The 12,049-nt window shown below is 37.9% G+C and overlaps 1 protein-coding gene across 4 annotated transcripts in view; it reads left to right on the top strand.

Annotated features, from left to right (window-relative positions):
* Window positions 1-558: 558 nt before the first annotated feature.
* The window catches only part of LOC136864206 (ras-like GTP-binding protein Rho1), a 204,597-nt gene continuing 193,106 nt past the window's right edge, over window positions 559-12,049 (top strand). For 2 of the 4 annotated variants that reach the window (XM_067140901.2, XM_067140899.2), the window contains exons 1-2: window positions 559-688; window positions 792-887. The gene's annotated coding sequence lies outside the window, so the exon portion shown is untranslated. Of the gene's footprint in view, window positions 689-772; window positions 888-12,049 lie in introns of all 4 variants that reach the window. The other 2 variants (XM_067140902.2, XM_067140900.2) reach the window with 1 other exon arrangement.

Genomic DNA, 12,049 nt, shown 5'->3' with positions numbered 1-12,049 from the left:
TAATGATCACGTCTGTAACATCTTCAATTTTTGAGATATAAGTATCCTCATAAAAGGTATTCAACCCTTTTCCCCCTCTTTGCACCCACCTTAATGGGATTTTTCGAAAACAAAAATTACGTGTTTCTTATTTTTAAAGGAGATACCAAATACCAATTTTTACATTTTAAGTTTTTGAGATATTGATATCCTCATTTTTAAAATTCACCCTTCTTTTGACCCTCTTAGCGACGGAATATTTAAAAATCCTCCCTTAGCGAGCACCTACATGTTAATATGAATGGTTCCCCAAATTTTCATTTCTTTTTGTCCAGTAGTTTTGGCTCGGCGATGATGAATCAGTCAGTCAGTCAGTCAGTCAGGACAAGTTATTTTATATATATAGATAAAATGTTCTTCAATATGAGAGGCAGTAAAACGGTGGGATATAGAGTATGAGTGCGTTGTGCTCTATCATTATTTTCGTAAGAACATAATTGCCTTAATATATTTAGAAATTTTGACCATTAGTTAGTACGGAACATCGTGACATATTTCAGATTCAAGAACTCACTCAATATCTCCCTTGCACAATACGTTCAGTGTACGCTCAGGGAACTATGTGTTTGAGAAGTGAAGTAGACTGTAGTGTGAAGTTCCGATGCAGAAGTTAATGGTTGTAGTGTGATAAGTTTTGCGGTTTATTGTTGTAGGTATTGCAGGCATTTGTATTTTGTGGAATATTAGTCTTCTGATTTCTTGAGAAGTTGAATACGTGCTTGTTTATATAAAGTTTATTCTGTTTTTGTTAGCTGTTAACCAGTCCCCCTCCATAGGCGAACTGAGGTGTGGTCTGCTGCAGCCATTTTTTTGATCTGATGTTCGTCTATTAATTTGTTTGGTTGAAGGTAAGCTTAAATTTGTCCGTAAAGTTTGTGGAAACTTTAGCGTTATTCATTAGTGCAAGTTGACGTTGTGTGCTTTTCTCTCTCGTGCTTGTCATTGCTTACATCGCGCCTTTGTTTTCGTACACTTTTGTTTTTGTATGTTCAGGTTCATAACAGTGTTTTCTTTCTCAAACCACTAGTAGTAATACTGCCATTTGATCGGCTGGATGCATTTGTCATTTGGTTTGGTACCACAAGTTTGGTTTCCGGAAAATATGTTTTGGGGTCTGGTGGCCTTGCCAGTTTTTGACAACTTGATTCATTAAACTTCCAAGTTATTTTGTTTAAGACAATTGTATTATCCCAGGTTAAAGTTTTGTTTGTTTATATCATGTGCCTGTAAAGGAGAACAGTACTTGATAGTGAATGGGATAAGAAGTATTGGGCAAGTTTGCATTTGCTATGTGCCTTTAAAGTCTGTATATAAGAAAATATTCTACCCTGTTCAGGGTAAGATGCTGGGTGTAGTAAAATATTTTCAAATACTGTCCACAATTTGTGTAATTTTGTTCATGTTCTTGGTTAGCGTTACATGTACATGATTTCTGTACTCTTTCCATCTCTGAGCTGTAAGTTAGAACTGCTAATCTTAGCAGGATTGAGGTGGGTGTGGCAGTTTTTTGAGACCTGGTATTGACTGAAGAATTAGAATCCTCTTAAATGTTATGGGTGGTAGGTGTTTATTATGCTGAATTTACTGTAAATATTACTACTATGTTATTGTCATGGAAGGTGGAGCAACAGCATCTTTTCTTTAAATGAGATTGTTGATGGCTACGATATAAATAGCACCGAATATGTTCAGTCTTCCAAGTTTTCCTCTGGCAGTTGCAGTTGGTTGAATGTTTTTATTCTGTTACGGTACAGGCTTACTGAGATCTGGACTTAAAGCTACTGGAATTTCCCGAGTATAATATGCCTTTAGAAGGCATCAGAACATGTATCTTACGTTCAGCTGGAATATATGCAGTACATGATAAATCAGATTGGAACTAATTTCAGATCTTTCCAGTTCAACGTTTTAATTTCCAGTATAGGCCTATATAGGCCATCATTGATCTTTCATTTTTGTTTTCAGAAAAAACATCCTTATTTTAAGCTAGTTGCACTGAAGGCTGAAAGTTTGGGTATATGAATATTCAGTGAATTAGATTTGGTATCAACTTTCATAGAATAGTTTGGGTCATTATTGATAGACTGGTTAGTTGCTGATACCCATGCCACCCTGTCCTGTGCTAACATCACAGGGTGAGCTGTATGTTGTTAGAAGATATGACTGACTACTGTTTCCCATTGCTATGTTGGGTAATATTACAAGATCAACATGGTCAATCCTGACTGCTGCATTTGCAACTTCAAAGACTGCTGCTCCCTTTCAGTGAGCCAGTCATTAGTCTAGTATCTCGATAGAAAATCCAATGTGAATTCACATACAGCTGGGATACCTGCTGCATTTATAACTGGAATAGATGCAGTAAGTCATAGGTGATCAGAATGTTGGTGTTGATCAACAGAATTTTGAGTTGTCTTATTCCAAGATAAAATATGAAAAGAAAGTGAAACAAAGAAGAAGGTTAGACAGAGCAAGATGGCTACACAGTTTGCTGTAAGTTTGCATTCGAGTGATGGCGGGTTCAAATCTCACCTTTTGACAGACCTGAAGATGGTTTTCTGTTTTCACTCCTGGCAAATACTGGGGCTGTCCCTTAATTCCATGGGCATTTCCTCCCAATCCTTGTCTGCAGGAAGATCATCTGGACCAGTTGTCTTTCCAGTCATCTTGTTGGTCATTGTCGTTCCTTCTGCTGTTATTTTTGGCACTGGCATTTGGGTGGGCTGAGGGCTTAATACTTACGAATGTGAGAAATCTTAATTGCAGATGCTAATATAGCAGTCGGACAATCTTTGAAGAGTAGATGGAGGGTCTCGGATGACCTTGTTTTCAGTTCCCTTAGGCCCGGTTTCGTCAACGTCAACTCTAACTTAGGGTTAATACTTTGTAACTCATTCTTACGAGTCACGTGTTTCACCAAGCTATTTCAGCAGAGGGTTAACTAACACCATATTAACAACTGCCATATTAATCAAGGAGACAGTGACTAAAAATCAGAGATTATGAACACACTTTTTGCGTCGCTCTTTTGTTTATTTTTTGTGCCATATTTCGTTTTCTTCCTCGTTTCCATGGTAGATATTTTTCTTTTGTGATCATGATAGAATTGATTGCAGTGATCAAAAAATGGAAGAAGTTCGGAAGAGAAATAGAGGCACGAATTTTTCTGCTTTAGAAACATTACTAATTGAATTAGGCACCAAGTACCAAAGCATTGTAGAATGCAAGAAGACCTATGATGTAAAATTAAAAGAAAAGGACACCGGGGAGAAAAATAACATTGGAATTTAACAGCATTGCCCATGCTATTGCGACTATATCACGAATTTGGAGGTTAGAATCACTGATTATAATCGACAGAAAAATAACCCTTGTCTCGGACCATTATATGAAACGACCCTGTGGTATAAAACCTTCATGCAATCAATACCTGCAGTATAGGAGAGTGAGGCCTGTTTCGGTCAGTTTTTCCTTTTTATCATAGGCCTATTTCTGTTAGGAACACATTTAAAAAATCTATATAAAGCAACTCTGCTTCAAACGCATAATTTACGGTGGCCATTTTGCTTTTAACCTCGAGTTAACACTTTAACCCAGGTGAAAGGAGGGGTTAACTTTGTCTTTAACCTAGAGTTAAAATTAATCCTCCTTGATGAAACAGAATGAATAGTCAAATTCAGAGTTAAAACTGTGTTACTATGTTGATGAAACCAGCCCTTAATGATGTGTTGAATGTCTTGGGATGAGCGATTGGAAGATTTAGCTAGATGGTATATTTGTTGCACCTCCTGGCTTGTCAGGCTGGTCCTGGTAGTGATCAGTTTTGGTACCCACCACTGTTCTCTTGGCATCTCTTTTTGATGATCCGTAGTGTCAAGTTCTGCACCAGCAAGTCTTGCAGACCAATTCCTTCTCTTTAACCAATAGTATGTCTTTGTCCCACCACGTCTCCTTGTCATCAGTATACTTGCGACCTGATTTTGTTTTACCTATGATCTTGTCAGGCAGGCACTCCATCACTCCCCTTTCTTCTGCAGTATGATTAGTGATATTTACTGTGAAGTTGGCCTGACTGTTTTCATCTCATTCTTGTGAGCTTTTAATTTCCACCATTTGATTCAATGTTAATGCAGTATTATACCATTAGCATAATAGTTGAGATTCCTCACCTTTAACATTACTTACTGCGCTCCCATGATGAGAATTTCCAGAAACTTGGTGGTACTCTTGTAAATTTACTGCACTAAGGTAAAAGTAATACTGCATCTGTTGTGCTGCTGTCTTAACTTAAACTTTAATTGGTAGTTTGATAAACAGTAAGCTTTTATGGGTAATTGAAATGTTAAAGAATCCTGTAAGTAGTTGTAATGATCCTTACATCAAATTTCCAGTACCACAATCCCTCCAGGCCATAGATGGGTGAATACGGACTCTTGGGTCAAATCATACAGTGTTCTCCCCAGAAATTTTTGTCAGCTGGGTGGCAGGGATGAGTAACCGGGTGGGGAATACTATGTAAGAAATGAATACCATAACATTTTAATGTATTCCCCTCAGAGCATTAATTATAATATCAGACAAGTAAACATTAACAGGAAAAGTGAAATATTTGTGTTATTATTCCAAACAACACGATAGAGTATTTGGAACTTCTAGTGTTCTATTGCTCGTTCATAATCACATAGCACTGGGGCTCGCCACTCTGTTGCTGAGGAATGCCCTACGGGTTTGTGACGTCGTGCAAAATAGTGCATGCTTGCGATTCCACGCCAATCCAGACACCGCTCGCGCATAACACTACATGATATTTAAACTTTTCACACCAGGCAAATGCTGGGGCTGTACCTTAAGGTCACGGCCGCTTCCTTCCAATTCCTAGGTCTTTCCTATACCATCGTCGCCATAACACCTATTTGTGTCGATGCGACGTTAAGCAAATAGCAAAAAATATATATATATATATAAATTTAAACTCCAATGTAATTGATGCAGTTAGGCTGACAATAATGAATATTTATCATTTAACCCTAGACCGGGCGCGCCGTTGACTTTGTTGACCAGTTGTGTTTTCGGTCGTTTACAGGCTTCAATCGCATAAATATTTCATTTAATGGCGTTATATCTTTTGTTTCAATCTTATTCTCCAAATAAAATTTAAAACTTGTATTAGTGATTAAATTGAATGTACTTAAAATGGATAATCATGAACACGTGAACTAATTCTGATAGGGACATGAATACTGCGCCTATTTAAAATGAGTTAAGCAGTAGATATATAATTAAATTAAAATAATGGTCATATTTTAATATTTGCACAATTATACAATGAAATGATCAGATATAATAGCAAAAAAAAAATTACTGGATGAAAAATAAACTTTGTTGCCATGTCCAGGAAATCTTTCACACCTTATCCCCTGAGCAATGCCATAATTTCACTGTGGTTCGCAAATTTAGCATCGCGCTCACGGCTGTAATTCACTTCCTCCCGTTTGCTAGAAAGGTACAAATTAGTCCAGTATAATAGTTTATTGACCATCTCAGTGTTTATCAACTGCATGAAACACTCAATTTCTGTTGATACCTTCCTCGTCTCCCCTTCTGGTCCTGGCAGTATTTTTCAATATTCCTTGCTTTTAATCTCAAAGTAAGTTTTGAAAAGTCCGTCCTGGACCACATTGTTCCTCCATTTCTCCCAAAGATAAATTCCCTTTCGTTATCTTCATAAATCTCACTGTTCAAATCTGCCTCCTGCTCCGTATCACTGTTATGATCCAATACGTTCATAATTTTCCATCCGAAAAATCCGAGGCAGAGTCCTCTATTTTATCGAGCAACTGGCTCAAAATGTCAGGTGTGTCTTAATCATTGACAAAAAGAGACCTAAAATAGAAATATACTACATGTAATTACACCTGACTTTGCCTAATTACCCGAAAAGTACAGAGGAAAGGAAATTTTAAAGAAATAAATTTTACTTGCATGACCAGGTGCGTGGTTGACTTCGTCAACTAGCTTCGGGTTCCAAGAGATCGCTCAAAATCACACGTGTCGCTTCCACTGTTGTCAAAACTCGACTGAACTGAAGGTCAAGAGTGAGAGCAAAGGTATTAGTTGCGAGGTGGTGAAAGACTGACAGTTTAGGAATTGCGGCATAAAATAGCGCACTAGTTGACAAAAACAACCAGCGCTGGATACTGGCCAACAACGGACAGAATGAGCCTCCGATAAATCAAAGGGTCCGTGTTTTTCTTTGGGCCAGTGTGTAAATACAGGATTATTTCAGGTCGTCATGTTATCCACGGAGGTACCCCACTTGGTTGTCTGACAAGGTAGGGAATCGAAGGTACGTCAAACATTCTGTTACTGCCCGGTCTCGGGTTAAATGATCAGTTTTACAGTATTTAAGCCTACATTTTAATTTGAAGCACCCAACGACTCGAATATGTATTAATATTATGTAACTAGCACATATGTACGTTAGCTGGGCGGTCTGTAAAAACTGCTGGGCAGTGCTCCTATTAAAAAGGTCCTAGGGAGAACACTGATACACTTTACAAGGGACAAGCAATTCACATACTTTCTACCACCATACAGAAGAAAATACAACCATCATTAGTGAAGTAGATGTGTAGCACATATCTTTCAAAACCACTGAAAAGTATTGCTGTGAGGATAAATTCATAGAACTCCAATTTTTCTCATTCATAGGAGAATGTCTCTTATGCTTCATAATACTTTCAGGTTTTTTCAGTTCAAATATAAGGAGGAATATTAAAGTGGAAATTAAAAATTTGGCACAAAGTCTGAAAACATAAATGTAATGTTGGGAGTGTTAGATTTCCAAAATCCCTTGTAAGTTTATACTAGCGTGTGCATGCGTGCGTCAGATTAAAAGTACAAGTAAATAGAGCCTGTAAAAAAGCATACTGTCTGCACGACAAGAAAAACAGGTCATGTGGTAGCTGTAACGTATTTTTGTACATCCAGGCCTTTCTGTCATGAGAACAGTGGCCCCTTGGGAACCACACTCTTTGACAGGCCTTTATCTATGGCTGGGGCACATACTGTCCGCATGGCAAGAAAAAAGGTAATTTAATAGCTGTAACCTATTTTTGCACATACACGGCAATGTCATTAAAACAGTGGACCCTCGGGGACCACACTCCTTTCGAAAGGCTTTTTTCTACCTTGGCCAATACTGTCCTCGTGGCAAGGAAAAAGGTAACTTAGTAGCTGTAACCTACCTTTGCACATCCATACCAATCTCTGAGAACTGTGGACTCCACTACCTTCGAGAGGCATTAAAAAAAAAAATGCTGCAGCACATACTGTATGAACACCAGGAGAAAAGGTAATTTAGTAGCTGTAACCTGTCTTCGATCCAGGCCAATCTCTCCCATGAGAACAGTGACCCTTTTGGGGAGAGGCTAAACATCTACATTACTGTACAGATGGCAAGAAAAAAAGGTAATTTAGGGGTATCCTAAGTAATCAGATTTGCTGGCTTGGATGAATGAAGGAACACCTTCCTCTAAAATGGGTCAACATTTCAATCCTTGTGCACCACCCGATCATGTCTGTGAGAAGGCCGTGAGAAGGAAACAAATTACAGTCTTTCTGTGTGTAGATATTTTGCGATACAAGTTGTGACCCGTGGCACTAAAGTTGAGGTGCGTGGGATATAGTTTTAATCATCCTAACTTTCTTTACACCCACTTGGGGTGCAGTGGCTCTTCTTTTTGTTTAGAGATTCTTTCTGACCTTCACGTTCTTCCAATTTACATGGAATCATAAATATTTTAATATCCAGTGGCACGGTAGGAATCTGCGTTTGAATATTGAAGCGAGCCTTCATAAGTTGTTGAATCAGTTGCTTTCCAAAATGTCGTCCTTGCCTCTTCAGTTTTCTGGATTAGACTGAAATAACATTTGGGCTTTGGTTCCAGCTATGTTTAGAACACAAACCATACATGTACAGTGTCCATCTCTTACTTCAACAGTGCACCAGCTGTTTGTTTGGTTACCTGTGTTGCCCCTCAGTTTCTCATATTGCAGTCCAAAACTGTGTGTGGTGTATTAGTCCCTTTGTTAAAGAGTAAACAGTACCTTCACCATGCATAGCAGTTGGCAAGATAATAGATTTATTTTTCTTTGGTATGAATAATACTATCGTGTCTTCTTTCCCATAACCTAACAGTGACAACTGAGCTTTCCTTAACTTCATTGGCAGGAATTGTAGAAGGATTTCCAGTGTTTTTCTCGTAACTGTCACAATGCAAGTGATTTGTTTCTACAAAAGGGAGATTGCCAGTGGATAGGTCCTATCGGGCTGTCTACAACAGATGTCATCACGTAGTTGCTCTAGGGAGCCGGTTTTACTTGCTCCGCTCAGGACGGCTGTTTGTCACATAATGAGATGTTCCTAACTCTCTTACTAAATTCACAAACATTAAACTGCATTTATATTGAAAAATATGAAATATCTGCATTAAAAATGGAAATTATGAAAATTAATATTTTAATATTTATTAAATAAAATACACAATCATTAGACCTTGTACTCACACTTACTTCTTACCTGCTTACTTACACATACATTATTTGAAGGGCGCCAGCTACCACTCAGTGCAGCAATAATAGAATGAGAATCTTGACTATCTCTAGGGTGTGGGGTAATAAGCTTACTTTTGACAACATACCATATAAGTTCTGGGAAAAGGAGATTGGCGTTCGGATTCCCCATTGAATTTGAGGTTATCTAATTCTGTCATTGAAATAATACTATGAATTCATTTGATAGAACAAAATATATTCTTTAAATAATATATAAAAAATAGGGAGTCTTGTTGCGATAAAACAGATGAGAATATGAAATTGACATTGCAACTGAAAGAAACTAGGCATGAATTTGAATTCTTCTTGACTGGACATTTAACAATTTATACAAAATATATCCCTCGCTGTTTCACTTGACTGTACCTTCAACACTTTGAGTGTAATTACGACGTATTCCTTAAATCTGGTGTTTACTGTAGATGTGTTACGCCTAAGTTGGTGATGTATCCATGTGACTGCTTCTTCTCCATGTCATATGATTTCTTGGTAAATCTGTATGGTATTCAACTAAGTGACCGACCAACTTTGGCCTCACTCTCTCAATGACCAAAAGACTAATGCCTCACTGAGTCTTCTCCATCTCGTTCCCTTAATGACCAACTGTGGCCTCTGCTTCCAGTAGAATAATGACTGTCCACTTATCCATTTGACTTCTTCACTGTTCAGCTTCCGTTTAACTAATGACTGACGCTACAAGATACAGCCACCTTATATAGACGTTAGGATGGCCTCCAGAAATAACAATGACCTCCCACAACGCGACAGATATTATATGTAATGGTGAAATGCCCTGGGGCTCCTGAGTATCTGAGCGCATTGCTAAATGCTCACGATGACGTGGCGATGACTTGACAGAAATGTCAGCAGTATTGCACAATATAGCAATGTCATATCCAACATCTGATATATAACAATTCTCACTCTACAGGTCTTGAGTGTTATTCTACACATACGTATATATGCATACATTTAACTACAATTATGCAAGCGACAAGCGTTGCTGAATTGAATAAGAATGATAATTACAGTAATAGTAATAATATCACAGATAAAATAATAATACTGATATAATAATAATAATAATAATACAGATAAAAATGCAGCTATCATCTTGTAACGGGATTTGAACCGTTACAGTAACAAGAGAGCAGCGGACAGGCGGGTTGCATACCGTGGTGGTACTGTGCTTGCCGCTCGGAAGTGTTATCATATGAACAACACCTATAATAATAATTTGGAGCATGAATCTTGTGCGAAGAATAGGACGCAGGTTAGAGTATAACAGGACATGAAAATTATTCATTGACAAAAGAAATATACAGCAGTGTGCAATATGTCCTGAATAAATACATTTTTACGGTTAACTGAAGCTTTGGGACACATACAATTACCGAAAGAAAATACAATTTTTGTGCTTTGTACATATGTGTACGTAACTTCTCGGTCAACAGTTCACAAAATAATCCTAAAAAACCACTGAAGGGAGTAAAATGTCAATTTTCATTTTTGATACCTATGTATTGCTTAGACCGCCATCTACTCACTGCATGAATTTAAAATCCCTCTGACAATAATCACTGCTGAAATGAGGTTTATTTAATACTAAGAAAAGGGACCACTTTTCGCATCGTAAGCGAGGGTCCACACACATACTCACTGGTGCTCATAGCTGCTCGAGCGTAAGATAAGATGACTCGGATATCTTATGATAAACCCTAGCTCGGCACTTTTAATAAAGGTAATAGGTTTCATAAACATCGTCTCTGCTCCAAACATTTCCGATACCGATGCAGTCTTCTTAATGAGATACCTCATGTGGAGAGTTATGACAGGAAAGAACAGCAGTTGTAAAATTTCATTTTTGCCCATGGGACACAGAGGAAAGAACAGCAGTTGTAAAATTTCATTTTTGCCCGTGGGACACACGAAATTTCAACCGGATTTGTATTTTGGTTTTTTTTAAGAGAGCATTCCGGAAAAATGAAAGTGAAGTTATTGAAGATGTAATTAATGTCGCCCGTAAAAGTTGTCAGGTTTCTAGCTCTATTATTCCTGTCGCTGTTGGCACAGAATCCGGAAATGTAACAATTCCTACTTAAGACTGGCAAAACAAGTTCCATGCTGGAATAAAAAACATTCCACAAATAGCCCAGATACATCACTTTGTGTATATGAAAGAGCACCCTGGTGTAGTGTTGACAAAGAAATCTATAGTTTCTGACGAAGTAGCCTACACCATCCTTCCAGAAGATCCATCGCCTGACTTCAGTGACCTTCCGCAAGTCATCAGATCTCAAGGACTTAGCATCGATAGACAGATGTATCCCCGTGAAGAAATTACACCCTTCGTATCAGAAGATGAAAAAGATGTGCTATGTCCTGCTGTAACATCTTTCCCTGCTCCAACAACGCCACCACCAACCACCTCAAGTGAAAATCTTATGAAACCTGCTTCTGTGTTTCTCCTCCTCTGCCAATAATTACACAATCATCATCTTCAAAATGTCTTAACTCCTAAAAAAGAAGTAAGGCTCAGAAGAGAAAACCACCAACTCCGAGAAAATTCTCCCTAAAGAAGCGATCCTGACCCACCTGCAGCTACTGTGAAGAGGCAGGACATCGGGACCAATTGGTGAAAAGGGCATATAATATGCCAAAAATGCAGGCTTCAGCATGAATAACTGATATCCCTGTCTTATGCTGGCTGTGATTAATGATCATTAAGGTATGTGATAATTTTTGTAAAGTGCAGTAGTGTTGCAATTAGTTGTCTTCAGTGACCTTCTGCAAGTCATAAAACCTCAGAGACTTAGCATCGATATAGATCTCCACGAAAAAATTAGACCATAAATAATATCTGTTCGTAATTTTTGTTTAAAAAAAAATCTGTCAGAATACCGGTGAACATGAAAATGTAAATGCCGGCATAACTTCCAAATAGTTTAGTAGTTATTTGTGTCACAAAGTAACCAAATTTTTAAGCAGCTCTACTGAAAAGTTATGAAATCTTATGTTGTAACATTACAAGCTAATTTAAGGCCTTAATTTCTTTCGGAGGCATTCAATTCAATTATATGATATTAGTTACATATTATGGAACACGACTATCTTTATCTCAATACCCGACATGTGGTCCCTTTTCATATGCACGCACACCTATTCTTTACACTTTCATTAACATATATTTCAATATTTGTATGGCATTTATGACTACGACACACGCCAACTGAAACAGATCACTGGTGTACTCCTACTCCACGGGACCTTTGGGCTTGTTTAGATAGTATTTTATCAATGTTTGGTACTGCCGTTTGCGAACTGGCAAGTCGTAAAGCACATTTCAAGTTTTCATCGGCGAGCCTACTTCTGTGTTTAGGTTTACAAATCATCA

Source organism: Anabrus simplex, chromosome 2 (assembly GCF_040414725.1).
Source record: "Anabrus simplex isolate iqAnaSimp1 chromosome 2, ASM4041472v1, whole genome shotgun sequence".
In the NCBI taxonomy this organism is placed as follows: domain Eukaryota; kingdom Metazoa; phylum Arthropoda; class Insecta; order Orthoptera; family Tettigoniidae; genus Anabrus; species Anabrus simplex.
This window is presented reverse-complemented; position numbering and strand designations above follow the sequence as displayed.